This window comes from Gopherus flavomarginatus, chromosome 2, assembly GCF_025201925.1.
Source record: "Gopherus flavomarginatus isolate rGopFla2 chromosome 2, rGopFla2.mat.asm, whole genome shotgun sequence".
NCBI classification, from domain to species: domain Eukaryota; kingdom Metazoa; phylum Chordata; order Testudines; family Testudinidae; genus Gopherus; species Gopherus flavomarginatus.
This window is the reverse complement of record NC_066618.1, coordinates 251,753,573-251,781,340: the sequence shown is the minus strand read 5'-3', so window position 1 is coordinate 251,781,340 and position 27,768 is coordinate 251,753,573. Positions and strand designations below refer to the sequence as shown.

General features: G+C 42.5%; 1 long non-coding RNA gene across 1 annotated transcript; it reads left to right on the top strand.

Moving 5' to 3' along the window:
- The first annotated feature begins 7 nt into the window (after positions 1-7).
- LOC127045463 (uncharacterized) lies at positions 8-26,811 on the top strand. Its single transcript, XR_007772737.1, has 3 exons — positions 8-80; positions 2,154-2,212; positions 26,562-26,811. It is a non-coding gene; the product is annotated as an uncharacterized LOC127045463 (long non-coding RNA).
- Positions 26,812-27,768: the final 957 nt, after the last annotated feature.

Sequence of the window (27,768 nt, the reverse complement as noted above, 5' to 3'; positions counted from 1 at the left end):
TGGATTATTTGAGGGGAAGCATTGCAGTGTCCTGAAAAGTGTATGACTGTGTGTAAAAACAATATACTGCATCTGCCCAGGTATGCTTTATCTCAAATATTGTAGAGTCATAAATGATTATTAATTTTTAGTATTCAGCACTGGAGCATGGCTGATGCAACACCCTTATATTAGGTGCAGTACTTTTGACAAGGTGCAGAGACAGCTCTACTAGCTGGTGTGATGGGGGAGTAGGAAGAGTGAGCTGGCCCAGGCCCACCTTGCCTCCTTTCGGGTATCTGACCTCCAGTCTTTGCATTTCTGGAGTGCAGAGATCGAGCCTTTTGGGATATGTTTACAGAGTAAAGGAAAAAACCCACAGTTGGCCCGCCTACCTACCTTGTGTATCCACCCAGGGAACAATCCTAAATGTTTTCCCCAACTCAGGTGCATCTAGAAAACTAGAAAAGCTAAAGAGATATTAAAAGAATGGGACACTGGGAGAGCCTGTGAGAGACAAGCCAGCTCATCAGCCTACAGGGAGTGCAATGAAATTGAAGAGAGATTTGAACAAGCTACTTGCTGAGTTTTCATTTTTACTTCAAGTTTTACTCTAGCCTATTTATTTCTTCTGCTGTTTGCAATTTCTTGCTGGGCCTTTTGGGAGTTTGGGCTATGCAAGGCTTAAAGTGCAAGTCTTTATGAGATCAGATATTAAATTAATGTTTATATCAGTTATTATTAAGGCTAGTCAGTGACAGAGGAAAGAATTGAATTTTGGGCCTCTCTGCTTCCATATTAAGCTGTAATATTATTATTTATTATTATTATTTTATTATATTTGCTAAATTAATCATGCGAAATAAATTCAAAATCTCATGCATTTTCACATACAGTTTTTCATCAGTTTTGTCCATCCCTAGTTATTATCCAACTCATGGTCCCAAACCTGCCCTCCTTCCATCGGTAAGATGCAAACTGCAGCCAGTTTGGGAGTTTTGCCTGAGTAAAATGCACAGGATCAGATTCCATAATTGTAAAATATGTTTTACTCTGAAACACCTAAAAAAAATTCACTGCTATATAGATCCACTGTCCCCATAGTGTGTGTGTGTGTGTGTGTTCCATTGATGTTAACGAAAATTACTCTGTTATTAGCAGAGTATTTAGTATTCATTTAATTCATATTGATGATATGACCCCTGCCAGTTTTGTTTCTCCTATGACTATTGAAAATATATTTAAAATGGAAAATGTCTAGAATGTTCTTTGTACAGTTTTCATTTTGATCACAAGAATAATCAAGGAGAGATTCAGGTTAATAATTTATATATAGTGCACCTGTTGCTGTGGCAACTGGGCACATTCCATAGAGCGAAAAACCTCAGTGTAAACAGAAAAATGAAGAAGAAAGAAAACAATTAGACCTCTCTTGATGTTTCATGAAGCTGTGCCTGCCCACCTCAAACTTTAGTTCCCAACAGGGTTTCAAAACCTCTGCTAATGGAAAGTACAGTAGGGTCTATTTGTGTAGCTGTGTAGATGTTCATGCAATTAAATGTGGAAATGCCATGGGTATTCTTCAGGGCTAGAAAGAAAACACCATCTGATAAAGAAATCCCAGCTTTCATGGCACTGGGATCATTTGAATTAAAAGCAATTACTTCATGTAATGCTAAGAGGTTATAATCACTCATATGCTCATTAAAGTGAAATTACAGTTATGCCTTCTACTGGAAATCTCTAGCCACCTGAGTAGCTTACCAGGTGACAGAAAAACACTTGACAGATTCCCTCAGTTCCAGGTTGTCAAGTACTTGGTTTTAATAAGGAATCAAATAATTTAAAGGTGCATAAAGTCAATCTCCAGGGAAAGTTGAAGAAAATGGAGATATGGAAAATATGAGCAATTGCTGTAATTGAAAATATAATTGCAGGTTGATGTTTTTCACAGCAGCTTCTGAACCATAGGGGGAAAAGTTGGTGGGAACATTTCTTGTTCTTTGGATTTGACTATATATAGTATTTAGAGGTTCCTATGATAGTAGCAATGATAATATAAAGCTTTTGTTGAATTTATCTATCCTGAAGGCAGGGCTGACATATGCAAACTGGCAAGATCAGACTTCTGCCATGTTGTGGTTATTTGAATTAATGATTTCTCATAACTCTAGGGCATGAAGCAGATGCCTTGGATGGAGCTCTGGTGTTCTGGGCTCCTCCCACAGCCCATGTAAGTATTCACAAAATGCAAAATGAGCTTGACATTTTGTTCAGCTCAGTAGGGACGTCAGTAATTTTCAGTTGTTCATGAAAAGTCTTTCAAGGGCAGCTCTGTGAAAAGGTTTAGCCAAAACAAATGCACAGCCCCAAAAAGCCCATTTCTGTTAGGAGAAAATAGGAGTAATACACTTTGGCATAAAATTACAGGGTGTCCATCTGCCTCAGCTAAATATAAACCAAGCAGTGAACAATAGTTCTGTAGCACTGATTTAAATTATGAGGTGTTATTGTGTTCTACCTGTTAGAGCAAAGTGCTTAGTAAGAACACTAGATTAAATTGTTGCTAATTCTGCTTTTATAATACCACTTTCTGTTCATGCACTGGCTCTTCTGGGCCAGAGTCCAGCCAAGAATCTGCTCACTCTCCCACTCCATGTGTATAAGATTAATGGGAGCTTTGTGAAATGCTTTTTCCCTTTTGCTGGAACATATGACAGGCCAGCACCATGAAGGTGCAAAAACTTGCTGTTTGGTCAGAATGCAAAGCTGAGTGAATGCCCAGTGGACGCTTAAAACAGACATCTCAAGCAGCAAAAGACCTAACAGAATGGAGAACTGCAGTCCAGCAAACACTTCCTTGTATATATTACAATATTTGGTTTTAGTTGGTGTTTGTCCTGCTTTGAGCATGGAATTGGACTAGACGACCTCCTGAGGTCTCTTCCAACCCTAATATTCTATGATTCTAATATTCCATAGCAGTGTCCAAAACAAAAGAGCTTATAGCAGTATCACCCTGAACTGTGATCTCAGGCACTTAGGAGCATTGGATGGGATTGGTACTTGGTGCTAGTCACTGAGGGTCACTAAGTCAGAAATGAACCCATGTGCCTGTCAGGCATTACAGGGAAGGGATGAGGGTTAGTTACATTTTGTTGAGATACTGAACAGATTTCCTAGCCACTTGTTGACAATAAAAATCCTATGGGACTATTTTCTGAAGGCACCATTTCCAAGAACTGATGTGATAATTAGAATTGTGTGAAACAGTGACCCTGGACCCACATCATCACAGCCTATGTTTAGGGTTGCTGGGTTCTCAGACCCCAGCTCACCTTTGTGAAAGGTTTTGTAGATACAGGCTGAGTGTTGCAGATAAGATAGTCTGGCTGTTCCCTCCAATTTTAACACTGTCTAGCAAGTCTCAGAATCCCCTAGTTATCTCTGATATTGTCACAAAGAGTCCAGTGGGCTGACCATGTGGCTGAATGGTTCACATACCAAACTAAAGGGGGCACAAGATGGCTGCTTCCCCCCGAAGGCTATTTGGAGATTGACTGAGATGCTTCCAGCAATTTGTTAGTGTCTTTTGAGGAGCGAAGGGAGGAAGGGACCACGAAAACACTCAATTTATCAGCAGTTCACAGAATAAATGAATAGGCAGGGACAATGAATAATCCCTTTCATAATAGCTAGAGTAACTCTGCGAGCTGGCTGTTGATTATGATGACAGAGGAAGGATGCACCGTAATCCCTAATATCTGCTAGGGACTGGGGACATCTCTATCCCATAGCTGTTCCATGTATATGATGTAAGGAGGTGCTGCACCCTGAGCCTCCAATCCTTCTAAGGCCTGAAGATGCTGTGGCCCACACAAAGTAGATCCCAATGGACTCTCTGCAGAGGAGGTGTCCACTCAGTCCCGTGAAGTCCTGTTGGAGTGCCACATAACCACAAGTTAAGTGAGAGGGAGCAGGCCACTATGTCCCATTCCCACCAAAAAAGCTATCAGAGTTAAGGCGAGAGATCCTGGGGCTAGAGGGAAGCTGAAGAGTAAGTCTAGGCTGAGTGGGGGCAAGAGGTGGATGATGTCATTGGAGATTCTGGTTCAGAACTGAAAGGACAGCAAAGATACTCGATCATCCTTGGTGCTAATTCTGGGCAAGTGAACTGCAAATAGTTTGCAAATACCTTGTGCATCAAACCCTGTAGTATTAGCACAGCTTGACTGTCAGCTCTGGTGATCTGACCAAATTCCAATAGGTGCAATTACATGCTGCTTACTCAACTGCCCCTGCAATTTCAATAGCATATAGTATTCCTTGCTTCCTGAGCCTACGTGGTGTGCAGAGTTGCTGTGAGCTGATTAATAATTGCCACATTTCGGTAGTAAACTAAATGATTCCTACATACTCTGTCGTTAGCCAGAATTTTTCCTAGGTTATGGTGGGTTTTGCCATTTTGTTAAACTGTCCTAGACCGGTATGGGCATGGGAAAAGATGAACAACCTGTGAGTTGCCAGGCCTTGTTATGCATGTATCAATGCCTTACTATATAGCCAGTGATCTTCCACAGAGCCAGACTGGTTCTTTAAACTCTTTAGAAGCTATTGCTGCAGTTACTGGAAAATCAACACAAATACCAGCTCATCTGCTTCACTTGAATTGCTATGATTCCTCAATGTAATCCAGTTTAGACAGGAAAAAATAATATTCTTCCTAATATGTCTGTGAAATCTCATTATATAATGTGCAAAACGTTAGGCATTCTGAATTCTGCCTACCTTGTATTCCTAGGAGCCAGAGATCAATTAAAATATCTGAAAATTAGTTTACTGAAGATCCATGACAGCACAGTCACTTGTTAGACTTGATATTTATGCTCCAAAACTGAGACACAATTCCTGGAAGTGAAACTTCAGGTTATTAATGTCCTCTGATGTTGTATTATATTCTTTGCTACACTCTGACATGCCAACCTTGGAGCACACCAAAAAGGCTGTTGCTGATATGCTTGTGCAAGGCCATATGGGCATACCTTCACTGTGCTACATGCTGAGTGAACTTGGGGGTCAGTATCTGCCATCCAGGTGTCTCCAGATTGGTCCAGGTAGGAGCAAGAGGCAGAAGGAAATAACAGCATGGAATGTAGAGGAACAGTAAAGAAAGTTGCATGACCCCACATCTCCTCCACATGTGCAAATGTGCTCTGCTGGGATTGTGGTTAATGCCTGGGGTAGCTCCTTGAAGCAGGAACAGAAGGTGGGTGGCTTTCCACAGCAGCAACTCTTGTAGACAGCCCCTGTTCACAAGGTCAAGGCTGCAGGCTCAGACAGCCGCTCACTAACCCAAGTTTCTCTTTTCTGCTCCCATGACATTCAGCTATGCTAAAAGAGCACAGGATAGTGGCCTTATGGGGTCACCAATGGATCCCCTCCAAATGGCATGTAGCCTTCTGTTTGAATGAACAATAGGAAAGGAAAGCCACAAAATGAGAACAGAAGGAAAAAAACAGGAAAGCAACATTGTTGTTGTTGTTGTCCTTTGTGGCCGAAGATAAACCCATCATCAACATTATGTCTTGAGAGTATGAATGTAGTTAGAAAGACTGATGCAAGAGTGGCAATCCTTCCTGCATGAAGTACATAGGCAGCTCGATCCTGGGGAAGGCATTACAATCTGTGCCTGCTGAGTGTGCCGCTGTTTACAGCTCACCTCTGTTCTGTGCCTCAAGATCCATACGGCATTTAATCTTGCACTGGGTATCCCCCTGTCTGGCTACTTCTTGCCAGCATGATCTATGTGTTGCTGGTGACTCTCAACTGTCAATGTCGTCCTGTTTCAAGTTATGTTTCAGTGTAACCTTGAAATGTTTCTTCTGTCCACCTCGTATATGGTGGCCCATTTTCAGTTCATCATACAGCAACTACTTTGGCATTCTGGTGGTGTCCTTCCTCAACATGTGACCAGCCCAGTATAACTGTGATGTGATAAGCATGGCTTCAATCCATTCCCTGTGGAGTGACTACTGTCCAGAATTCATTACTGGTAGCTTTATCCTGCCATTTGATGCAGAGTGTGGCATGCATATGTCAAAATTGGAACTTGTTGGAAGCTTAATGTGATTCTTGTAGCAGATCATACCCTTACAATAAGTTGGACAACACAACCACTTGATAGACTTTTGACTAGGTTTGAAGCTCAATACTATGTTACTGCCAGACTCTGTCTGATAGTCTGCCAAATGATGAACTAGGTTTGTTGATATGACCTGTCTTCTCCTTGTTTATGGTAACATCATTTGCTAATATTACTACCAAGTCAGAGAGAGTCTGTAATAGCATTCAGCTGGTGGTGCTGATGGTGACTTTAGGGACATAGTTTGATATATGACAGCTGCCTTTTTCAGACTCATTGTCCACCCATTCCTTTCTGCAGACTCTGTGAATCTGTCCATGATCAATTTAATATCTTCCAGAGTATGTGCCTCTAAAGCACAACCATTGGCATACAGAAGCTCATGAATAATTGGCTCAAGAGCTTCATGGAAGATCACAGCCTGTTCAGATTAAATAATTTTCCAGAGGATCAGAAACTTTGTGACACTCTGTACCTCAAAGTAGCACCCTGGAATCCCCACATTCACCTCTGTGATGTGATTAAGATATGTTTGTACAATGCATGCCTTGTGATGTATCATTTTAAAGGTCTTGATCTATTGAACCTTAATATCCTGTTGGCTAGTATGTGCTATCATTGTATGTGAAATTATGACGTATTGCTATATGTGTTACTGAAATATGTTGTGAAGCTGGGAGACACCCACAGCTGGCCTTTCATTAGTGACAAAGGAGCAGCTATCACTGGCCAGACAGGCATTAATGGCTCACCAAGAAGAATCCACTCTCCCATAGGCTTTTCAGAGAGAGCATGTACGCAGTGGGAACTGCCTGACCCCCACATCACAGCAAGGATCTTTCTAGCAGATGAAAGAAAGTAGAAAAGAGGGACAGTGACATCATCACTTGGCCTCTCCCCCCATCTCAACACCTGGAAGACTGTTTGGAAGAGAGAGACTTTGAACTAGAGAGAGTGGTCCCCTAGGCTGGACAGGAGTTCAGTCTGAGTATTGAGAACTACAAACTGCCTGTGACATCTATTAGAGTGAGAGTCTGCTTGACTGAAATCTTCCTTAGTCTGTTAAAGTTAGAATTTAGACTGCACATTTATTTTTGTTTATTAGGTAACCAACTTTGATCTCTATGCCTGCTACTTCTAACCACTTAAAATCTCTTTCTATAGTTAATATATTTGCTCTCTATATTTTACCTAAAACAGTGTTGGTTTGGTTGAAGTGCTTGGGGAATCTCAGCTCAGGTTAACAAACGTGTTGCACGTCCATTACCCGGAACTAATGAATGGGCTTGCACTGTCCAAGGTGTCTTGAGCAGTGTAGGATGGTAAATTTCTAGGGTGCAAGGTTGGGGACTGGGGTGATTGGCTGCTACCTTTCTCAGTATGATTTGTGAGTGGCTCAGGGAGCATTCATGCAATTTAGCTGGGTGTGGGGCTACACATATCAACTGCTGAGTGATCACAGCACCTGGAGGGGTTGCTGATTATCACTGGCATAGCTTTGTGACAGACACCTCAGGCTGGAGAGTTAAGGATGCACAGTGGTCCCACAGTTCCAGGTTGTACCCTGGGGATCCCATCACAAATGTATCTTTATACCAGCATTCAGGTGTCTCGAAAGCAAGTAAGAGCAAAATACAGAGGACAGGGAAAGAACAGAAACAGCAGAGGCAGAAAAGGACAGGAGATAGGGTGAACAGAAAAAAAAGATGGCACCTGTTGTACTGAGGTGTGATGCAAGGAGCTCACCCAGTCACCAGGCCATCCCTCCTGGGCATGCTCCATGATCTGGCAATGAGTGCTGGTATCAGAAATCAGGCAGGCTGTTCTTAATACAAGCATGAGTGAGTCTTCCCCTTTCCCCCTCAGTCTATGTTAAGGGGGAATACCTCTGTTCCTCCTCCCAGTCCTTTCATTCTGGGGAGATAAAAAACCACACCACCCAACTCCTGCTATTCATGGAGAGGGACACCCTTTACCCCCTTTCGCACAGCAACCTCCACTCCAAAAGGTGACCTCACCCCAATATCTCTTATTTATTATAACTGTAATACAAAAAATAAATAAACCTCCCTGCCACAGTCTTGTAGGGATTGATGCTGCTTTCCTGCTGGAAAAGTGCTGCGGCACTAACATCCAGCCCAATAGAATCTAAGGTGGAGGGGCAGAGGAGGTGAGGGGGCATGTAAGGGGGAGGAGTAACTGAAATACTAGCTTTAGTGCTAGCACTTCTGTATGTACCGTGTCCCCTAAGACTAGCAAGGAGTGGCGGTGTCACAAGAATCCCCCTGGAGCCAGTAACTTCTTTTCTTACGAGAACATACATGTTTATTTTCCAAAATCTTTTAGCATCTGAAGTCTCTGTGACATTTTGCATATGTCTTTAACTGTACAGAACCTACTCTGGGCTTGTTATCTTTTTTTAATAATGACATTACCTCAGTCTATACATACCCTTCAACTGTGCTGGAATAGTTTCCTCTGACATAGCTGAGACCTTGGCTTTTAATGTTCATATTTACATGACTGCATTGTGTTGTTTTCATTGAAGTGGAAGTGTGTGTGAGTTTATGCGCGTGCCAGTGCCCTGGCAAGTGAATAAGAGAGAAAACATCTGTTCCGGTGAGAAATTCTAGGTTGCACCATATACGTATGCTAGTGCTGATCTAGTGCACCCTAGTCTGCACTAACATTCTAGTTTGTGTGCATCAGACTCTGGGAGGGAAAATATTTAAATCCCTGCAAGTCAAGCAAAGAAGCACAAAATTTATCCAACCCAAAACCATGGCAAAGAAAGAAATATTGGGCCCGATGTTGCAAAGGGCTGAAAGCCTTCAGCTCCCACTGATTCTAAAATGGAGTAATTAAAATAATGTATTCAATTACTGACACTGATGGCAGATGACCTACATAGCACCCTCTTGGGGGGTGCACAGCTCCTCTCATGATTAGGTCCACTGTTGGTAATCAGAAGCTTCAGGGTTCCAAAAAGAAAGGATAGAGGTGTAAACTCAGGGCAGAATACTAAGAAGAGACACTGTGTTCTCTCAGATTAATGTGATGAACCAGACAAGTAATCTGGATTTGGGGTAAATCTGAGACTAGCCCAGTTTACTGTCAGCATTTGAAGTCATCGTTAATGCGGAGTAAACAGTGGAGATTCCCTGATGCTTCCATTTTCTTGCAGAGATGTTGGGAGTTAGAGACAAAACAGTTTTTTCTCTTGTGAATGAAATCATGCCCAGCTCAAACTGAGTATTATAGTTTGTTTGATTCATTGCAGGGCTTGTTGTGACCTGTTTTGGAAAATAGACTATTTGAAATTTCAGGGGTTGCCTAAGCCAGTAAATTGAATAGATTTCTGCTCTTTTCTCTTGCTGTCACAATTGTTGGCTCACTGTGTTGCTTTTACACTACCTTATCATTTGGTTTTACATTATTGACTGAAAGGATATAAAGCAATCACTTGATTTGGTATCAGCTATGTGACTAGTCCTCCTTGTGCAAACTAAGCAGGGGTGGTTGTTGGATGGAGCTCACCTATATGCACTAAAAGAGAAGCAATGAAAGTATCAAGGTTGGCTTGCTTACAGCAGCTGTAAGAGTTGTAACTTAGTTGTTTGCACAGTCACTTGTCACTGGGACAGCAAATGTAATTTAGAAACCAGATTTCAGTCCTGTCCCCTCCACCCACGTTTGATTTTGATGATCAATATCTATTCACAGTCACAGAGTGGAGAAAAGAGAGATTTGTTCAAATGTATTAAGGGAAGAAGCTCAGATAGATCAGGAAAACTTTTTTTATGGTGCTGCCTAACTCTAATATCTTCCAATTGTGACTTTTGACCCCAATTCAGCAAAACATTTGTTTAGTTTCAAGAACATAAGTCCATCCCTGTTCAGCAAAGCACTTTGTCATCTCTTTAAGCATGAAAGTATACACTTTAAGTTAAACATGTGCTTAAGTCCTTTTGAATAAGGCTTTGGGGGGAACTTCCACTGAAATTAATGGACCAAATCCCACCCTCAGATAAGTGAATGCATTTCCTCTAAAGTCAGAGGACTTATGTGTTTGCACTGAGGCCAGAATTTGGCCCACTTGGAGTTTTCAGTGTGGACATATGGCAGACAGATCCTGGCTAGATGGACTGCGTCACCATTAAAATCAGTCTTCTGTGAAAAAGGAATGTATGCACATTTTCTCAAGTGCTCTAGCATGTAGAATTGTGTAAGGTTCTAGCTTCTCTGATCAGAAAGTCTGAAGGAATTGTACAGAGCCTTTCCTTGTGGCTCCTACCACAGGCTGTGGCGTAATAGTTACAATATATCCCAGTCTCTTAATGACAGAAATCTGCATTTTTCTCAGATAGGTCAGTGTACAATGTTATTATGAGTGACCTGTCCCCTCTCGGTTATATGGTCACATGTTTCTTCCCTTGCTGTGTGCTTCAGATGGAGATATACCTGCCAGCGCCTACCTGGAAGAATGACTGTGGCTTCCTTAACAGAACCTGCAGTGAGATGACAGTCTAGAGAATGAACTGCAAACACAGTTCTCTGCAAACTGCATTTTTAAGGAAATTAATGCAAAACATTTTATTCTTAAAGTGAAAAATGACAGCATGTGAGTACTTGATGAAACTATTTGAATGTTTTTGCCTCGGACTGATACATATGGAACACTACCTCCTGTTATGTGTAATTCTCTGTTTGTTAGAGGCGCACACTTACTAGGCCAGCTTCCTCTTTAATTAATCCCCATGATAACAAGGTTTACATTTCTCAGCCTCAGCTCCACACCAAGCCAGAAACTGGACAAAAACAAATAATTCTAGAAACCTCTTCTGCAGCTTACTAGCAAAGGGTTGTAGCTACTGGATCTACACAGCCAATCACATCACACCCTTTCTGCACTCCTCCCCACCCCAGTGGCCTATACAGAATTGAACCAGACCTCAGCTTGTCTGAGCAGGGGCTGACAAGTACTGCATTGCACAGCCAATACTATGTGAATCTGTCCTTGAGTGTTAAAGGCCAGGGGCTACAAAACCTGGCAGTGTATTTCTGGGTTCCATGGACCCTCCAAACCACCACACCTGGAATAATAGGAGAAGGTCCTGGCATCCTCTGGTGAGGTGTGGACTTGCTGGCCACCCCCAGAAGTACTTTGAGGAGGGTGCCTATAGAGGATTCTGGAGGGCTAGATTACTAGGGGCTCAAGTCAAATTCCACTGAAGAAACTGGAAGTCTTTCCATTGACTTTAGTGTGTGCAGTGTAGCTGTAGCTGTGTCGGTCCCAGGATATTAGGCAGACAAGGTGGGTGACATATCTTTTATTGGACCAACTTCTGTTGACTTTAATGGGAGTTTGGATCTAGCCCAGATCATTAACACCACCTCTCCATGCCACAGTAAGACAGAATGGGTGGAACTTGGGTACTGATTGCATCTCCCTATAGGGGAAATGCTACTCTCAAGATAGTACTGATCCAATAGGGTTGTGCAGAGAGGAAATCAGTGTCCTGAGAATTATTTGCTATTTTCAAAGCCCTCAAATTTTCCATTTGTCCTTTTGAAAAAGTCAGTTTATATTTTCATTTACACTTAATTTAAAATACCATGTAGATCCCACCCTCTAACATACAGAAAAGAATTCTGAGCATGTTCCTTTATGAAATTGATGACTGTGAGCAAAATTAATTCCCCCTTGAGTTTACTGGTTTTGGAGGTTTCATGTGGGTGGAGAGAAAAGGGGTTTGCATTCAAAATGCAGATCTCACATGCCCAACTCCAGCTGTTTGATAGCTATGCAATCAGATCATGGTATGAATCATTATTTATTCAGAAGGAGCTGTTTTCAGGTTGTTCCTGTAATTTTCCTTTAAAAATTGCTTACAAAATAAAGGTTAGGCTGCAACTGTAAACAGTAGGGTTGGACGACAGGCCCAGTTGTAATGACACAGATTAAAGATGCAAGAAGATGGACTTTAATTATGTTTTTTGCAAAACAAATGTTATTTATAAAACTAGAATGCAGTGTACATTGCAATCATGGTTATCTCTGCCACTCAAAATGGAAAATACTTCCTTGAAATGGCGACCTTGGCACTGAACCCTCTCATTAAATCTGGAGATAAGTAAAGCAGTATGTGCAAAGGTGATACAAAATGGAAATGTACAGAAGATTTCAACAAAGTTATGAACCAGTCTGATGTGTTATTGTCAAAAGGAGCCTTCTATCTAGGTGCTCATGCAAATATTTATATGGCCCTCAAGTCCTATCTCAGCACCTAGTGAATTTGACTCAGATTAGTGTATTTTACATGCATGTCTTTCTGCTATTACATATATTTTGTCCTACAATTGGATTAATATTAAGGACCAAACTCTCCTCTCAGTTCCTCTGGTGCAACACTACTGAAATACACTAAAACCTACCAAGAGTGAGCACTCATGGGAATTAGCAAAAGTGGTCACTTGTAAGAGGTGGTCTCTCTTCAAAAGTTTTCCCACAAGAGAGCAGAGGTGTTCCATGACCTCTGCAAGAAGTTGCCCATGACAAGTGGTCTCTTCAGAGGTGTTCCCTAAGGCGGTGGTTCTTAAAACTGGTCTGCCGCTTGTTCAGAGAGAGCCCCTGGGGGGGCTGGGCTGGTTTGTTTACCTGTTGTGTCCACAGGTTCGGCTGATCTCGGCTCCCACTGGCCGCGGTTCGCTGCTTCAGACCATGGGGACTGTGAGAAGCGGTGGTGGACCAACTTTGAGAACCACTGCCCTAAGGCAGGTTTTACTAAAACTGAAAACAGTGTAACTGAGAGGAAATTTGGACCCTTAGTCTGGGCAAGTACCAACTCTGCTATAGCTGAGGTGAATGAAAGGATTAAAGCCATGAGAAGGAGCCGTTAGACTGGGCTTCTCTGAAGACTGAAATGCAAACGAGCTGCCTTACCATTTTTCACTATGTTTACAATCTTTTCCCCAGTTCATTGATCTAATGCCTTTTCCCTTTTCATTTGCCGTTAAAAAAAAATAAATCTGAATTTGAATGACAGAGCACAGAGATCTGAAAAGCTAACTTGTAGACAAGTACAATGGCCTGGAAATCAAAAGACAGATTATCGTAATGATCAATGAATTACAGTGCAGAATCTTGGATGAATGGCAAATCCAGAAATATTTAACTGTTTTTTAATTTACAAAATTAATAAAATGATTATCTAGTAATTTCAGTATTTAGAGCAACATTTCTCAAATGCAGTCAGTGGTGCAGCAGGGCGGGGCTAAGGCAGGCTGCCTACCTGTCCTGACACCACACTGCATGTGCCCCGGAAGCAGCCAGCAGGTACGGCACTACTAGGCAGGGGGCCAGGAGGCTCCATGTGCTGCTCTTGTCTGCAGGCACTGCTTTCCCAGCTCCCATTGGCTGGTTCCTGGCCAATGGGAGTGCGGAGCTGGTGCTTGGGCTGGGGGCAGTACCTAGGAGCTGGACCTGCTGTCTGCTTCTGGGGCTCAGCGTGGTGTCAGGACAGGTAGGGACTAGCCTGCCTTAGCCCCGCAGCACTGCCAACCGGACTTTTAATGGCCTGGTTGGTGTTGCTGACTGGAGCCACCAGGGTCCCTTTTCGACTGGGTGTTCTGGTCAAAAACCGGACACATGGTCACTGCATTCTGGCCATGCAGTGGCAGGCACTAGCCCTGGGTGCTGACCCACAGCTCTGGCTTTGTGGCATTGGGCTCTGATCCCTGGTTTCAGCCACGTAGTTCCTGTCCCCAGCTCTGGGTTGTGGCCGCAGGCACTGAGCCCTGTATATCAGCAGAGATCGGGCCCTGGCTCTGGCCATGCAACAGCAGGGCTCATCACCCAACCCCCAAGCCATAGAAAATTGAGGAAAAGTAATAATGGGCCTTATTGTTTGTGGTAATAAAGTTCATTATAACTTTTCCATGATTTTCCGCTGTCAGCCACCCAGGGCTGAGAGAGGTGGCTCCTGCTGTTGCCCACCAGTGCTGAGAGTAGGGGCTTCCGCTGTTGGCAGCCAGGGGCTGAGAGTGGCCATCCGGGGCTGACAGCAGAGGCTCCTGCTCTGAGCCCCAGGATGGCCAGGGCTCCTGCTGTCAGTCTCAGGCATGGCAGGGCTAATATTGGAAATCTGCAATTTCCGCAATACTGCAAGTTAAGGTAGGGCCTTCATTATGAACCACACATTGTGATTTAAGAGTCATAATTGGTTTTCTTGGTAATTCAAGACACATCATTTGTAGTACCAAGTATTATCTTGATGAATATTTATATGGCTAAAATGATGAAAGCGCCTAATTGAGAGACAGCATCAGCTAGTGGTTATAGCCTGGAGTGAGAGCAGAAGAGCTGCGCTCTATTCAAAGCTCTGCCGTTTTACTGGTGTTTGACTGTAGCTTAACTTCTTTGTCTCAGTTTTCCCATGTGTAACATGGGGACAATGAGTTACCTTTCTTTGTGAAGTTGTCTGAAATCTACAGGTGAAAAGCTCTATATGCCAATACGGTATAAGAGCTAAGATTTGTTACTGTGAGTATTTAAAACCACAACCCTGGACATCCTTATTTGTCTGATATAATAATGAATAAATCAGGTTTGAAAACATGACCCCAGTGAAAATTCTGGTCCCATTGAAATCAATTGAAATTTTGCCATTGACTTTGGTGGCATCAGGATTTCACCCAATATCTCTTAAGAACACTGGGATGTGGGGTTTGTCAAACTGGAATAGCTCTTTGGTGCATATAGCCTAATATTTTGTGTCTAGCAGTTGCCAAACCCACATACTTCAGAGGAAAGTGAAATCTAGCCAATTGTGCAATATTATAAATGGAGGAGTAAATTCCTTTCCGATCCCTACGTTGATCAGCTCACGCCTGAAGCACCACTTGCATTTTGATTTTATCTTACCATAGAAGCATTTAGAATTTAGCATAACTTGATTCCTCCCTTCCCTGACTTCCGTGTTTTATCCATAATAGTCAGTAGTCTTTTTTTAAACAGTCAGCTCTCCACCAACAGTACTTTTCTGCATAACTACCTCATAAGCACACAGTAAATTCTATGTAGATGTTTTGTTAGATTATGGCTATTGAAATGCAAAGTACAGATTTGAAAATAAGCATGCTTGTGCTTTGCATTGTTCAGTTTGCAAACCTGTCCTGCTGATAAGCTTTAGAAGTGTTCTACTATGTAATCTTTAGTTAAGCTCATTTCAGCTCGAGGCCATGATACTTCAGTTTTTTTAATGTGACCAGCTTTTGAAGAAAGTAGGCATTCATTTTATCTGGCTCAAGCTTAAAGACCATTTAGCTATTTTACCTAGTCCATCACTGACATATCAACAGACCTTATAAACATTAATGGATTTAGCCTCAAACACCTTGCTGAGATAGATAAGTGCTGTGAGCCTCATTTTAGAGATGGGGAGACATTAAGAGCTGTATTCTGCTATCCTTATTCACAAAGCCAAAATGGCTACAGACCATCAGTGCGCAGAAACAACCCTTCTCCCTGTACAGGTGGGAACCAATCAGTTGGTCTACTCTGATTCCAGTCATTCAATGGCAGCAGGAGAGGTTGGGACTGGCTCATACCGTGTTAGACCCAAGCCATTCCCCTTCTCAGAAACATTCTGGAAATATTGCCATTGAAATCAGCACAACTAACTCGCAGAGTGAGATGCTACTCAATGTAAATAAGGGTGGCAGAACCTGGCCCTGAAGGACTTGCCTGGTGTTGCACAGGAAGGCTACAGCAAAGATGGGACTGGAACCCAGAACCACTGAGTCCAATCCAGTACTTTAACCACAAGACCAGTCTTCCTCTTATCTATCATCTCTGATGTACTGTAGTAAGGCTATTTTGTTTTCCTGCAGAGGCTCCAGTTACATTTTTGATATTTATGGTATAAGTATACAATGGCAAACTAATCAGACTGATAAAGAAACAAACAGTCAGGCTGCATCCACTCACAGGAAAGGTTATATGAAAAATTATTAAACTCTTTTTTGCTCCAAGTGCTTTATGTCTATGCAATGCTGTGTGTGTTTACCCTGCAAGACAGAAAGGGCTTCCCATGTAAGGATGAATTCCTCTAGGAATGTCAGCCCAAAAAATTCATCCCCATGTTTTATTTATCAAGCAGATTCTTAGCATAACATGAAAGCTGGCAAATGGGCAGATATAAATTATGCTTTTTTTGATCTGCCAGTTTCAGTAAACTGGTTGTATTGATTAGTTTTTCTTTCCAAGTAAATCGTGCTACTGATAGGAGCTAGATTGGCAGATCTGGAGACAGAAATCCTCTCTTCACAGAGCATGAATAACATGGGCAAGAGCAGACTCCGCACTCCACCAGTCTTCCTCAACCCTGATCTAAATGGATCACTTGCTTGATAGTTCAGTTCCCGTAGTCCATTCAGAGCATAATCCTGTTATGGTTGAAGACAGTGGCAAAACTCCCGTTGACTTCAATGGAAGGATCAGACCCTCAGTACTTGGCCTCTTTGCTGATTCTGCCAGTTGTGACATTTATTTTGCAACATAGATATCTATCCAGTGGGAACAAAATAGTACACTACCAACCCATTTCACACAGGCACCAAATAGCCATCAGATGGTAATGAGCCACAGCTTCTGTCCCTGATAGACCCGATCCAAAGTTGAAACAGGGATCTAAAAGTGGCACAATTTGAATCTCATTGCCAAAACTCTAAGCTATCCCGTCCACTTCAGGGTTTTCTGATCCTGAAATACTTGTGACTCAGTCAGCTCCTATGTGTGGATATAACAATTTTATTTTAAATATGGTTGAAACAAGGAATAAGCATGGTACAGATGAGAGGCCTTCACCATTAGCTTTACTTTAATTTTCCATGGGTAGTAGTGGCATTCATGATTAGTCATTATTTTGGTTCATCCATGGAATATAAAAGAGCAAATGGTTAACTGTGAGACTTCATTTGAACTAGTCTTTCCTAAGGTCACATTTTTCTACCCCTGTATCACATGGTCTACTACTGAGTGTGACAGACCCAGGCCAGTGTGGTACAGGAGTCTGGTAGAGGGCAAATATACTAGTCACTGGCTGAGTAGTTTTCTGTTCCCTGAGTGACTAGAGCAGGAGTAATCAGGAACCTGCTAGAACCAATTAAGGCAGACAGGCTGATTAGAACACCTGCAGCCAATCAAGGCAGGCTAATCAGGGCACCTGGGTTTAAAAAGGAGCTCACTCCAGTTAGGGAGGGAGGAGCTATTGGAGAGGAAGTGTGTGTGAGGAGCTGGGAGCAAGAGGCGCAAGGAGCTGAGAGTGAGAGGCTATGCTGCTGGAGGACTACGGAGTACAAGTGTTATTAGACACCAGGAGGAAGGTCCTGTGGTGAGGATAAAGGAGGTGTTTGGAGGAAGCCTTGGGGAAGTAGCCCAGGGAGTTGTAACTGTCATACAGCTGTTACAAGAGGCACTATAGGCAGCTGCAATCCACAGGGCCCTGGGCTGGAATCCAGAGTAGAGGGCCGGCCCAGGTTCCCCCCAAACCTCCCAACTCCTGATCAGACTCAGGAGGAGTTGATCCAGACTGTGGGAAAGATCACTGAGGTGAGCAAATCTGCCAATAAGTGCAGGACCCACCAAGGTAGAGGAGGAACTTTGTCACATCAGCTAGTTAAATATTTTTTTAAGTGTTCCATAAAAATGTGTTCTGGAATGACACACAACCTCCTTAACCAAAATAACAATCTGAATACAGTACTTACAAATGGTCAGAGACTGCCAACAGTGAATGCAGTTTTTTACAATACTTAGTTTTCATCTGCACTGCTACTTAGACTAGGTGAGTTCAGACAGCCTCATGGAGCTTCAAAACTAACCTGAAAATAACAGTGGTGGATGTTCTGTGTGATGTTGCCTCTCACTAACTTTGATAGCCAATTAGAGCCCTCAGATCAAACAACCACTGTCATTGGCTGTCAACTGAATTCTCCTGATTGGGCAGATTTTGCTTTTTTAGGGCTGCACAATATTCAATTCCAAAAGGCAGAAGCAACACAAAATACATTAGCTACCTGTGGGTGTTATAAAAACTTCTGCCATCCTTTGCCTGGCTTTAAGAACAAGCTCAAGGTCAAGGGGAACTGTATGTCAGCACTGTTGATCTGGAACATTGTTTTCATTGTACTTGTCATTTGCTATCCATATTTCCCCTACCTCTAAATCTGCATTCAGTCATTTTTGTAATCTGAAACCTGTATCGGACTTAATCCCAACTGCTCCGGTACTCAAATTCACATCCATGGCTGCCTTTCCTTTCAGCTTTACTACTGTAATTCCCTCATTTATTTAGTTAATTGATTTATGTAGATTTGCTAAAAGCACCTCTCCCAGCCTTTAGGCACTTGTACATTATTTATAAAACAAAACAAAACGCTATTCACACAATACGAATCTCACTACTCTTCCTATTTTGGTGTTCCAAACATTAATTTGTTTCAAATTCAAAAATATTTTGAATCTTCTCATCTTCTCATTTGGTAGCAGGAACTATATCCTCAGATGCATGTGAGCTACATTGGCTCCCCTCCACCCTATCGTGGGGTCACTGGAAGCCAATTCAGCACTCAACACAACTTAGAGCAGCTTCAGAGCCAATGGCCTAGGATTGCTAAAGCATATTGCACTGCAGCCACACTCCCTTTCCGGGGCTGACAAACCCGAATGCTGAGCATCCAAGAGCAGGTGGTGTAGAGCTGGCTACTGAAGCTTTACCACTCAGTCATCCAGTGATTTTTTCCAATGCCAGCTGGCTGTGTAAGACCGCTTTCCATCCCCGTTGAACTGCCAGAGTGATCTAAGGGGGGGAAGGCCTTGTCCCTGGAAGTTATTGTTTCAGCATCCAGTTCAAAACCTTCCCTGCTATAGTCATACTCCATGGATTCTACTCCACCCTATTTTTCATCCCTCCCTTTTTATGTTCTCTTGGTTACCTTATGCTTCTCAAGTACTAGACTTATTTCTGTTTCCTTCCTCCCCACAGGGGATCATTCCCACGTGGGCCTCACCGATGAACTCTCTGAACCTAAATGGCTCATAATTTATTTTCATATCCTATGTGAAAATCCATTCTTCCTCTTAGCCTATGACTCTTACCATTCTCTTGAGTAAAACAATCACATCCTACTCCCTGAGTCATCAAGTTTCCCTGACCTCAGTCATTCTTCCTGAAACTTAATATGTGTCCCTTTCCCTTCTTACCCTCCCATAGTTGCATATTGTACTACATTAGTATTTGCATATATAGACTCTAATTGGATATTAAGAATTCTAGGATATTTTTGTATGAGTGATGCTATATCAGTGGTTCCCAGCCTATGATCCATGGACCATGAGCGGTTCACAGAGCATTCACTGGTGTTCCACAGAGAGGTGACTTCTTGGTCTCATGATGCTAGCTGCTGCTCCTTGTTCCTAGTTGCTAAATCACATAAAAAGAAACTAAAAATCCGTTATTACTTTTTCATGTGAACAATTGCTTTCGTTGAAGGAGAAGTTAGTTACCAATGAGAGTGGCTGTGGTATTTGCAATTGAAAATGAGAGATAAGATGGTCTGCAAGACTATCTGTATGTTAGGATGTGGTCCATACTGTGAAAAGATTAGAGAACCCCTGAGCTATGCAAAACTAGATTGCATGAATTCTGTGTAGAAACCTTCTCCGTGTAAGAGGCTAAAGGGGCCCACCTAGGGAGTCAAGATATCCTGACAGGTTTCAGAGTGGTAGCCATGTTAGTCTGTATCAGCCAAAACAATGAGGAGTCCTTGTGGCACCTTAGACCCTAACAAATTTATTAGGGCATAAGCTTTTGTGGGCTAGAACCCACTTCATCAGATGCATGGAGTGGAAAATACCATAGTAGGTGTATATACATAGTACATGAAAAGATGGGAGTTGTCTTACCAAGTGGGGGGTCAGTCTAACGAGACAGTAGAATATCAAGGGAGGAAAAATCATTTTTGTAGTCGTAATGAGGGTGGCCTCTTTCAAACAGTTGACAAGAAGGTGTGAGTAACAGTATGGGGAAATTAGTTTTTGTAATAACCCATCCACTCTCAGTCTTTATTCAGGCCAGTTTGGGTTTGTTCCTAGAAGTCAGTTATGTTTGTGGAAGGTCATCATGGCTGTGTACCTGGCCTATTAAGATTATGCACCAGTTTAAGAAGCTACATATTGTGGAACTATAGATGCGGTAATCCTAGGAGCAAGGCAAGCTACAACTCAGAAAGCTTTGTAGTAAGAGGAAGGCCTAAGATATAAACGTTGGTATCAGAGGCCCGGTATGAGGCCCGAGGCCTGAACTAAAGTAATGGTCAAGACTTTGCTAACATAAAGCAAAGTTAAGCTGTGAGCCAGAGGCAGGCCCTGCTCACAGAAGCTGGCAAGGAAAGGGCTGATGCTGCAAGAAGATACGTACCTAAAAGGTACTGAACACTAGATATCAGAACATTCACATGCTTGCACATTCCACACAGATAACAAGGAAGAGGCTGACCCATTCCAATGACAGGGCCAAAAGGGTAATATGATGGATAGAGTTGTTTTGTTCCACCAACATGTACAAGGTGAGAGGCATCACCTTACTACGTAGAGGGGTTGTATTGCTGCGTAGAGGGGTTGCACCTCAATACGTCAGGAGTGATGTGCAACTTGTTTGTACCTGTGTATAAGAATGCATCCCTGGGGCGGTATCTTTGTCCGTCTGAGGGGGCAGTGGAAAGTCCCTCCACTGACTGAGTTGAGTCCATTGCCAAAGGGCACTTTCTTGTAGCATGCCCTGAGCTAGAGTAAAAATCTACAGGGAACTACTATTGTGTCCAATACGGCAATAAACCTGGCCGACGTGCCTTCGTACCTTACTAGACTCTGTGGTCATTGGGAGTTCCCTTCGGGTCTCCTGTGTCAGCCTACTGCGCAGAGCTGGGACAGCACACAGAGGGAACACACTCATGCAGCCAAGCGATATCAACACTGAACAGAACAGAGCACCACAAAGGTAGCATCTGACAACACTGGTGACCCCGCCGTGACACAGCTTTACCCAGCTGTGTCACTGTTGCCAATCTTCACGCTCTAGGCGTTTTATGCTTCGTTGTGTCTGGATCTTCTGCATATAAGATCTCACTCTGACACTGGGTTAATTAACACACTCCACCTTTATTAGGACTGCTTACAACATGGATTCTCCAGCTTTACGGCTCCTCAGACAGTTCTCCTGGGAGCATCACTTCCTAAAACACCAGAAAACAGTGTGCTGCCTGCAGTTGTCTATCACTTTCATATTGTTACATTCTTCCTCTTTTAAAGAAAACTGTCAAACATCCCTGCAGTAACTGATTACATAATCTAACATATTCCGTTCAGATGCTAACCATTCTTGCAGTTACTGTGTTCATCGCCTTATCAGTTTGTCTAGCTATATACCCATACAACTTGGAAGTCGATCACACAAAATCCCTCAGCTGAGCAGGGCTTTTAACAATCTACCCTCCTTTAGTATGGTATGATTCACTGGTGCCTCCCTGGTGCTGTCTTCCTCCAGCCACAGTCTCTGGGCTTGGTGTTGGTGGAATCTCTGTCCAAACATGCTTTTCCTCCTGCTGTAGAATCCTAAGACGTGTGTTGTCCGTACTATCCTTAGAGGTTTCTTTTATTTTCCTAAGGTGCCTACAGTTTTGCCTCACTATCTGTCCGTTGTCCATTTGCATTTGATATAATCTTTGGTTTACTGGTTGCCCCATTGTAGCTTTGTGCTAGAACCTATCCTGTTTAATTAAGGTTTACATATGCACTTTGTCACCTGGCTCCAGATCTGGCAGATCTCTTGCCGATCTATTGTAGTAAAATGCTTGTTTCTTTTGTTGGTGTCTCCGCAGTTTTCCAAGGGAAGGCAAGAGTGTGACTTCATTCTCCATCTCATCAATCTTTGGGATGGACTAGTCCTGTGATCTAGTAATGCTAAGTATGGATCAGCATCTGCAATTTTTGCTTGTTTCAACATTTTCTTAGCAGTTTTTACTGCTGATTCCACTTTGCTGTTGCTTTGAGGATACCCCAGTGAAGGTGTTATGTGATCACAATACCAGTCCTTACTGAACTTCTGGGACTCTCCCGAAACAAACTGTGGTCTGGTACCAGAACACATGATATCCAGTATCCCATACCATGCAAAATGTACTTTTATCTTCCTGTGTCTGGTAAATAGTCTGTCTCCCAGAAATTGGAAAAATTGTCTACAATGGTCACAAATTCTTTGTCTCCAAACATAATCAAACCCACTCCCACCTTTGCCTATGGTCTTTCTGGAACTTTGTGTTACCACAGGGTCTCTCTCATTTGACCATCTTCCCAGGAACTGCATACCTCACGCTTTTCCATGAATGTCCATAATTGCTCTTTCATTCCTGGCCAGTATATAATTTCCCTGGCTCGTCTGAAACAGTCTTCAGTTCCCAGTTGTGACAAATGAACTTTGTTCATAATCTCATTCCCAAAAGCTGCTGGAATAACTGCTCTTTCTCCTCAAAATATAATGCCATTGTGTACACACAACTCATCTCTTATCTGGAGGAATGGTGTAATCTCTTTAGGTATCTGATCTTTTGTTGTTAGCCATCCTTGCCGGATTGAGTTTCAGTGCCTACTGTACTCTGTCTTGCTGTGTACCTCTCTGTATCTCTCTCAGCCTTTCTTCTGGGATAAATACGTATTTTACTATATTTGTCTTCACCTCGGCCTGTACGCATCCCGCCTTGCTGGGTTCTGGTAGGTATGCATGGATCAAGGTGTCCGCAAATACCAAATTTCTCCCTGGGTAATCCTCGATCTGTACATCATACCTCTGTAGTCAGATCATCACCTGCTGTTAGAACTTTGATGCACTGAGTAATGTCTTTCTTCAAATGCTTTTGAGGTATTTATGGTCAGATTGTATGTCCACGGTACTACCTTAAGTACAATCAGTGACATTTTTCCATTCCAAAAAGTATTGCTAACAACTGTCTTTGAGTTTGAGCATAGCCCTTCTCTGTCATAGACAATCTTCTGTTGTGAATGCAACAGGATCACCCTTGCAGCATGGTAGCCCCTAGACTTGGCTCAGGTGTGTCACATTGCAACATCAGGGGTTCCGCTGCATTGAAGTATTCAAAATGAGAGCTTTCCCAATCTCTCTTACTTTCCAGAATGCTTGCTTGGGTGGTCTCTCCACTCCCATAAGGTGCCTTGACGTGTCAACTGTCTCAGGATTTCCCAGCTTGCAGATACCTGGTTGCATTCATACTGGTTCTATTTAGCACTATACAACCCATGAGAGGCCTGCAAATACAGGAAGAGCTACACCTGACCATGGTTCATTTTAAATGTATAAAGATTTGAATATGAACATCTGAATTTGCTAAGCCACACACAAAAATGATAGGAGATTAAGAGTAAGAAAGCTTCCTGCAATTCTCTTTTAGAACAGCACACAGAGGAAAGGAACATACTGCCTTATGTTACAATCCTGTCTGATTTCTCAAGCTGAGGAGGTTGCAGTGCTTGATTAGTACACCTCTAAGGAACACCCATATGCTGCAGGAAATGGCCTTGGTGATTCAGAAAGTGATGTTCATTCTGATTCAGTTCTGAACTAATGCCAAGGCACATGGTTGCTGAGAGTGCTCTGATTCTGATGAGATATAAAACTGTGTGTGTCAATAATTTCGTGGGTCTTTGTGCAAGTATAAGGTGTTTTAGAACTGTTATACTGTCAAATTTCCCCTTGGGTAATTAAATTTCCATTGGATAAGATGTCCTTCATGTCATATCTTAATCTTCTGTGTGGTGTTATGGGATGCTGTTTAAATGTTGCGTGTTTCCTCCCAGGAGATAGCTACATTTCAGTAGTTGAAGTTGCTCCTGTGTATAATTTGTGTATTAGTGCCTGATAGAGCATTTTGGTATCCTGTAAGATGCTATATCATGTAAACAGTGGTATACACTAACTTTGTTGTAGAAACATTGATTTATAGCAGCTGTGTCGCCCTTCTAGAGCTCATTAATAACAGAACAGACATAATGAAAGAAATGAGAAAAGACTTAAGGACAGGAGTGAAATACAGCCAGTATTTGTGTGATGTATAGAGACCAGCTTCCCTACTTTCAATTTGTATTCTTTAATTATCTTTTTAACCAGATTTTCTCTCTCTCTTATGTGTTCTTTTAACTGCTCTACTTTGTTTAATATGTCTATTCTGTGTCAAAATGTTAGTTGGTTGTTATATGTCAAAGAATGGAAGTTTTAGGCTATTATGGATGTACTATATTCAATGCTAGGGCAGATCCTCAGCTAGCATCAATGGAGTGGCTCCACTGGGTTCAAGGCTTGAAGCCAAAGGAACTATGCCAATTTACCCCAGATGAGATTCTGCTCCGATACGCCTGGCCTGAAGAGATGGACAGCTGATCTTAGGAGTTAGACAGAACATACAAGGTAACTGCAGCAGAGCAAATGATGCAAAAAACCTTACTCTGAACATTCATTTGCATTTTTAAAGAGAGTTGCTTTGCATGTTCATACCCCTTGTGTACTGGCTTTTGATGAACATAAAGTTGAGTTCTTCGAGAAAAAATAAAGCTTCTGGAAAATGAATTCTAAGGGGCAGATTTCTTAATACATAGACTTAATACAAAAAGAACAGGAGTACTTGTGGCACCTTAGAGACTAACAAATTTATTTGAGCATAAGCTTTTGTGGGCTATAACCCACTTCATCGGATCCTGTTCTTTCTGTAAATACAAACTAACACAGTTGCTACTCTGAAACCAGACTTAATACAGTAAGATCTCCCAAAGACATAGCAGGAAATTGCTGTGTCTGTCACAGGGGGAGCCACACAATCCATCCTGTTAATAGATGTTGTGTTTGCCACTTATGAGCTGGTTCCCCCACTACCATGGCCAGCTTCCTGCTTTCTTTATAATCCCTCTCAATGCCGAACTCTTCCCGCAATGGCTGCTCAGGCACTACACCTTTGAAAACACTCCCTCGGGTGGCAAAAATGACAATCTGGACCTTAATCTTTAAAAGTGTTCCAATGATGCAATGAACTCAATAACTGACTCACCTCATGCCATACTGGAACAACTAGAGGATTGTCTGGTAATTAAAGTAGGATACTGGACCTGAGACAATCTTGGTTCAATTCCTGGCTTTGTCCCTGACTTGCTGCTTGACTTTGGGAAAGTCACTCCACCTTTCTGTTTCCCACTCTGCAGGGGAACGGTGAGATTTAATTTGTGCGTGTTTGTAAAGCGCTAAAAGCAACAGCATGATGTGCAGTAGCCATCCCCCAAAAGCCTGAGAGGTACCGAGTCCCCACAAGTCCCACTGATGTTAATGAAAGTTGCAAGTTCTCAGCACCTTGTGGAATCCAGACCTTATTTCTTATCCTGAGTGTAGGGAAATATTGTGTTGTCTGAAAAACTACTGGGTGGTTATTGGGTAAATGTTGGCATTTTAATGTGTAGCAATGAATGCCTTCCGTATAAAGCTCTTGAGGGCAAAAGAAATATTCAGAGAACAGTACAAGAATGATTTGTGATTCAGAAAACACACAATACAATGACAGAATTAAGAAAATCAGTTTATTTAGCTTTGTCAAAGAGAAGGTTAGCAGGTATCTGGATCACAATGTATATCTATCTACAAAAGGAGAAAATATCTGATGCTAGACACTGCATGCAGCTGTTTAACCTAGCAGCCAGAGGCATAACTCCAGTGGTTGGAAGCAGATGTTAAGAAATATTAGAACTGGAATTAAAATGCAAATGTTTATCAGTGAGAGCAATTAATCATTGGAACAGCCGCGATCGGCACTTCTACTGCCGCCCCTTCATTCTTCAGCGGCAAGTCCGAGGACTGAGGGACCCGCCCTCAAATTGCCGTCTCAGAGCTGCACGTGCCTCCCCTTTCCATTGGCCGCCCCAAGCACCTGCTTCCTGTGCTGTGCCTGGAGCCGGCCCTGACAAGATTTGTGGTCAGTTCTCCCTTTAAATTAGGACTGGATATGTTTCTAACATGTATTTCCTAGTTCAGTCACAAGTTTTGGGCTTGTGCAGAAGTTGCTGAGTGAAATTCTATGGCCTGCATCAAGTGAGAGGGAGAGATGGGATGATCATAACGGGTGATTTGGCCTTAAAATCTGTGAATCTATTAATTATTTTTACAGAAAAGGTAACGTATGCAGGCTGAAGGTCTAACTCCTGAGAGCTCCTAGTTTTTTGATTTAAAAGGATGTCTCAGCATGGTTGAACTGAAGACTAAGCTGCTGCAGCTAGATCAATGCTCCGGTTTCTCTGTTCTCTTTGTTTGAAGAGGGCTTCTTTTGTTTCTAGGGCTGTTCCTGCCTCTCACCCTGCCACAGGGGATGTGAAAAAGAATTCCGAATGTCAGCAAAACAACATCTAAAGTACAAAGTCACCAGTAGGTTCCAAAAGCTACATTCTGAACTCCAGCACTTTTCAGCTCTTCAGAAAGAAGGGAAAATGTTGATAAATATCCAAAAAAGGCAAACTGGTTAAAACTTTTTTGCGTGTATTCTGTATTATTGAAAGTTGCTTTGTAAAGCTATATTGTCAGAATGAATGTGTAGACATGCATGTCCATTTAGTTCCCTTGAGACTGTATATCTTGGACAGCTATGATGGATGAGTTATTCCACTTCAGAGATGGAATACAGTTTGCATCTGATTGGATCTTACTCTGTCAGATTGTAGGATTTGGAATAAAAAGTAAGTTAAACGCATACCGCAGCTTTTATGGTCAAAGCATGCCCCCCTTTTTCAAAGGCTTGGACTGTAATCTGAATGTTGTATACAACTGACAGAAATCCCCTTTTTGATGGAAGCATGGAAGAATCTGAAGTAAGACTATTTCCACAAAGAAACTTGAGGTAAATCATCATTCCTGCCATGGATATCAGAGCTGCACTGTGGATCACATGACATAGCTTACCCATGGTAAAGTATAAATATATTTCTGTTAAATATGCTTCTTTTCCAGCAGGGATTTCCTGCTTGCATACAGTGTAAGCTTAGATTGGCTTTTAAACAAAGATGGGTTTTTAGGTAATCTATCAGATTTATAATATAGATTTATTTTTGTGCTTTATTGTCAAATCCTGAGGGGCATTCAGTACTTCTCATCTCCCATTGAAATCAATGGGAGTTGCAGGTGCTCATCATCTCTCTGGATTGTGGCCCGTAAAGTGTCAGTAGTAACTCTCAATGGGCCAGATTCTGTCTGGTCTTGGGAGATGGGGAGTGCGCAAGGAGCCTTCCTATCCCCATGCACGGCCCATGTAAGGGCCAGGCAGATTTGCCACCCTGGCTACAGTTAGGGATGCGCAGGAACTGTTCTCTGTCTAGTCCTCTGGGGAACTGCAAGTTCCGAAATGAGCAGGGAAGGTTCAGTGGAAGGTAGAGCCAACTGGATGCACAATGGAGAGTAAGCTGCAGTGCAAGGGGCTGTATGCAGCCTCTGTATGCACAGGAGTTTCAAGAGACATTCTTGGTGCAAAATGCCTCCCACCTGCCCCCTGGA